Source organism: Pseudorasbora parva, chromosome 17 (genome assembly GCF_024679245.1).
Source record: "Pseudorasbora parva isolate DD20220531a chromosome 17, ASM2467924v1, whole genome shotgun sequence".
Classification (NCBI taxonomy): Eukaryota; Metazoa; Chordata; class Actinopteri; order Cypriniformes; family Gobionidae; genus Pseudorasbora; species Pseudorasbora parva.
In genome coordinates this window covers 29,632,538-29,637,794 of record NC_090188.1, presented here as the reverse complement: position 1 = coordinate 29,637,794, position 5,257 = coordinate 29,632,538, and the positions used below count along the sequence as shown (strand labels likewise).

The 5,257-nt window shown below is 37.7% G+C and overlaps 1 long non-coding RNA gene across 1 annotated transcript; it reads right to left on the bottom strand.

The window, feature by feature from the left end:
• Nucleotides 1-272: 272 nt before the first annotated feature.
• LOC137045302 (uncharacterized) lies at nucleotides 273-4,697 on the bottom strand. The gene is made up of 3 exons (XR_010898732.1): nucleotides 4,429-4,697; nucleotides 847-881; nucleotides 273-492 (listed from the first exon to the last, which is right to left on the bottom strand). It is a non-coding gene; the product is annotated as an uncharacterized lncRNA (long non-coding RNA).
• Between the last annotated feature and the right edge of the window lie 560 nt (nucleotides 4,698-5,257).

Below are 5,257 nucleotides of genomic sequence, written 5' to 3'. Positions count from 1 at the left end.
CATTCTGTTGTAGTAGCTAATTCTGTGACCCTAGTTATAAGGTTAGGATTAGGAATAGGTTTAGTAGTAGGTTGGATTTGCTCAATATAGCGCCAACTAGGGTCACATGATTTGGTCGGTCACAGATTTTGAAAAACACCGGAAATCCGGCGCTTCATTTCATAGAGATCATTGTATTGACTAACGTTGACTTCTGTCATCTGAAAACCCCTTTACCACTACAAGAATACTATGACAAAGATGTAGATATACAAGCAAATGTGGGGGGGAAATTATGTTTCACTGGTGCATTAAATAGATGTATTATAGCAAACAAAGTTTAGTCATGTTCCCGAGTAATATCTGCATGCACCTAATTCTGCAGAGGACATATAATACACCATTAGACAGCAATAAATATGAGAGTGAAGTCTGGTCCGGAAGGTGGATCTAGAACCGAATTCTGTCCAGGTTGTCACAACATCTCTTGTTAATCTGTCTTCACAAACTGCCCTGAAATACAATTCAAACATCAACAAGAATTGTTATAAATATAACGTGAGATTTGTACATTCACAATGCTCATTTGGCCTCGGTGGTGAAGTGTGCAGAAAATTCTGCCGGACTGAAATTTTGTCTTTTAGTCATTCAGACAACTTTATAATACAACAATAAATAACTCTCAAAACTAACTCTGCTTGTGATGATTTCAGTGTCTACTGTCTCCCTGTCTGCAGAGCTGCTCTCAGAGTCACTTAATGAATATTTCACAATTTCATTTAATAGAACTATCAACATTTATTGTATCATAATATACACACACAGGAATCTGAGATTGTACTTACAGGAATCTGAGATTGTACTTACAAGTCAGATGGTTCATATCGCCTCAAGGATGTTCTCTGCACAGCCATCAACATAGAACAGTGGAACATAAACAATTTCTTACAGAGCCAACAATATGTGGTATACAATGTCAGGTTTATTAGAAATAAATAAACTAGAGCATAGGTGAAAATGCAGGGGAAAAAATAATATACAGGATATACAATATAATATCTTAAGATACCAGAATTTACGTTTAGGTTTTACAGATGCATGGTGATATACATTGTCAATACTGGTTCACTATGAAAGATCAAAACGTGTCTGAAATCGTTTCAGTCCATTTTCACGCTTTGTGTGAGTGACGTCACCGATTAACAGTGAAAACTTTTAGGTTAAATAATTAGATTAACATTACTTCCATTCATGACACACTGACTACGTTTACATGGACAGCAGTAATCTAATTATTGACCTTATTCTAAATAAGACAATATTCTGATTAAGGTGTTTACATGAGTTGCTTTTAGAGTACTCCGTTCATGTTCCCGTTTTACATGTGATAGAACATAGATCGATTATGGCACGTCATTACGTCCCCATGCCACGCTATGTTCTCCAACATCCAATCATAGCGTGACTTTGGCAGGTGTGTTCATTTTATGGGCTCAGGAAACCCGCTGTAACTTCGCCTGCGGGTGTCGCTGTTGGACAGTGTTACTGTACATTAAGAAGTATAACAAAACATGCGTTTTTATAATGTTTTATATCTACATTTACGTTGATTTATTTTTTTAATATTATGTATTGCCTCTTTTTGTTTTTTTTTGAAGAGACACTGCCCCTCTTTCCTCCTTATTGACAGCCTACATTTAGAATAATAGCTTTGATTAATTATGAAAAAGGTTTAAAACCCATCTGGTTTGCGATTACAGATACAAACTTATTGTATTTTACTTTTACAATGAACATAATAATTACAACAAAAATAAAAATAGAGAGAGAGGACGCAGTGTTCACAATGAACAGTCAAGTAAAACACACACCGCCCATAGCAACGACGTTTATGGCAACGACTTTTCAGACTGACAGATCCGTAAAAGATAAACGCAACCTTTCCACCATTTGTTACTGTTTTGTACACGTTGTTATATTAAGTATAATTCCAATTTTGTTTTATTGGCCGCAATATTATCGATGATTGTTGAAAGGGGCACTTTTGATTAATTTTCAAAAAGGGCAGAGGCTCCAACCCACAAAGCCTCCCCTCTGCACTTCCCTGGTGTGTGTAACGTTATGTGTCCGGTCACAAAATGCGGTGAAATCTCCGACACGACATTAATAGTTAGATTAAGGTGTGTACATGTCTCTGATAATGCGACTAAAATAGGCATACTCCACATGTCTTAATCCGATTTATGTTTAGTTAGATTATGACTTTAATCAGATTAAGGTAATTAGAAATCGCTGTCTACATGGTAGTCAATGACTACGTTTACATGGACAACAATACTCCGATATTAATCTGATTAAGACAATACTCCGATTAAGAGGCTACCATGTAGACAGCGATTTCTAATTACCTTAATCTGATTAAAGTCATAATCTAACTAAACATAAATCGGATTAAGACATGTGGAGTATGCCTATTTTAGTCGCATTATCAGAGACATGTACACACCTTAATCTAACTATTAATGTCATGTCGGAGATTTCACCGCATTTTGTGACAGGACACAACGTTACTCACAACAGGGGGAGTGCAGAGGGGAGGCTTTGTGGGTTCGAACCATAGACGGTTCGAGCCTCTGCCCTTTTTGAAAATTAATCAAAAGTGCCCCTTTCAACAATCATCGATAATATTGTGGCCAATAAAACATAATTGGAATTATACTTAATATAACAACGTGTACAAAACAGTAACAAATAGTGGAAAAGTCGCGTTTATCTTTTACGGATCTGTCAGCCTGAAAAGTCGTTGCCATAACGCGTTGCTATGGGCGGTGTGTGTTTTACTTGACTGTTCATTGTGAACACTGCGTCCTCTCTCTCTATTTTTATTTTTGTTGTAATTATTATGCTCATTGTAAAAGTAAAATACAATAAGTTTGTATCTGTAATCGCAAACCAGATGGGTCATTAGTGAACGCCTGTGGCTCGACGGCAGGAAAAACAATCCAAAGAGTCATGATTTTTAAACCTTTTTCATCATTAATCAAAGCTATTATTCTAAATGTAGGCTGTCAATAAGGAGGAAAGAGGGGCAGTGTCTCTTCAAAAAAAAAAAAAAGAGGCAACATATTACAAAAATAAATCAACGTAAATGTAGATATAAAACATTATAAAAACGCATGTTTTGTTATACTACTTAATGTAAAGTAACAATGTCCAACAGCGACACCCACAGGTGAAGTTAGCGAGTTTCCTGAGCCCATAAAATTAAGGCCTAGTCCACACGAACACGGGTATTTTTATTACCGGAGTTTTTCCCCCTCCGTTTTAAAAAACAATCGCGTCCACACAAGCACGGTTTTATAAAAAAATCTGTCCACACGAGAACGCAAAACTACGCTATGATTGGCTGCCTGATTTCCACATGGGTCTCATTCACTGCACCGATGCACATTGCACTGACTGAGGGATGCCACCATGGGCTCAAGTGAAACACTTCCTACAAGTTCCTTTGCTTTGGACTCAGTGACAGGTACACAGGTGCAGGGCCGAAGTGGACTGTAATAGCTTCACACACTTGCTTTACTATTTTGTATTATTGCATTCTGGCGCCTTTGTTCTGCAATACAATGAAATAACTGAACATCTGTAGGATATACGTGTGATAAGCGCTGTTAGTGGAGTCCACCGCATAGAATTGACTCACGTAAATCAAAAGGAGATGTGGAAAATCTGACGTCAAACAAAGGAGAGAACGGTGCGCACTTCAATTTAAAAAACCGAAATCTCCGGTTTCACCATCTACACGACAACGCTGTAACCGGAGTTTCTAAAAATCTTCACCCTGGCCGGAGTTTTCAAAAAAGTCCGGTTTCAGTAACCGGATACAACGTTTGCGTGTGGACGAACAGCCAAATCAGCGTAGAAAAAGCTGCGGTTTTGAAAATACCCGTGTTCGTGTGGACAGGGCCTAACACACCTGCCAAAGTCACGCTATGATTGGATGTTGGAGAACCTATAGCGTGGCATTGGGGACGTAATGATGTGCCATAATCGATCTATGTTCTATCACATGTAAAACGGGAACATGAACGGAGTAGTCTAAAGCAACTCATGTAAACACCTTAATCAGAATATTGTCTTATTTAGAATAAGGTCAATAATTAGATTACTGCTGTCCATGTAAACGTAGTCACTGCCAGCAAAGCTATCAAAACCTCTTATCTACAGATATGTGATTAAGAGCCCAAACTTCCTAATAACGCAAGGCTAACGTTAGCCTAACATTACCTCTTATATTTAACGTTAACTTAATGGTTGACTCTAACAGACTTTTTCCGAAGACACTAAACCATTTCTCTAAAGTAAATATTTAACAGAAGCTTGCAAGAAAGTGTCAGGAACAGGTGTGTGTGTGTGTATTATCTGTGTAATTTTAGGGACTAAACTTACCTGAAGTGAAAACAACAGTGGCAGCTGCTTGTCAGACGAGCTGCCGCCCCATTTCCATGGTGATCGTAGGCTAACCGGGTAGCTGTATTTTGTGCGAACACTATAAATCATAATTTTGTAGAAATTTTAATCAGGTGCTAGAATAAGAGTACCCATTAAAACGTCTTTACATAAAGGTCGTGAAACAACCGATCATGAAAGAATGCACAGAACAAGGGCAGGAGTGAGCTTCTTGAGTCTGATCAGTAAGGAGCGTTTTGATTGGTGGATTAAAAGCTCACCACGATTGGCTAAACAGAACATCCTCCAAAAAAAAGATATTTACGAACCCTAACCTGCCAGGAAGGTCTCAAAAATCCCACACACAAATGCAATGCAGTCCATGCACGTGTGACGATTCGCAAATGCAGATTCAACGATCCATAAATGCATGCAACATCTTTCATAAATGTGTGATGGAAATTAATTCAAGAACTTGATATATACATATTTGTGTAAAGATTTTACATTTATTTAGGTAAGATGCATTTGTGTGAGCATTTGGGGAAATATTTATGCTTTTACTTGTGCATTTATGAATCGTGTTTTGAATTTACGAATCAGATTTTACAAATGTGAATTGTGCTATGCATTTATGAATTTTGTTTTGTAAATGTATTATATTTGAGACTATTCTGGCTCCATAGATTACCCCCTTGGTCGGAACCATTGTGTGTGGGTGGGACAAGACCCACCCACTTTTTAAGACCAATGATATTGGACCCACTCACTTTTATTGTCTCTAATTCAGCACATGTCTGCTTACCTTGACTAACGTTACCCCTTAACC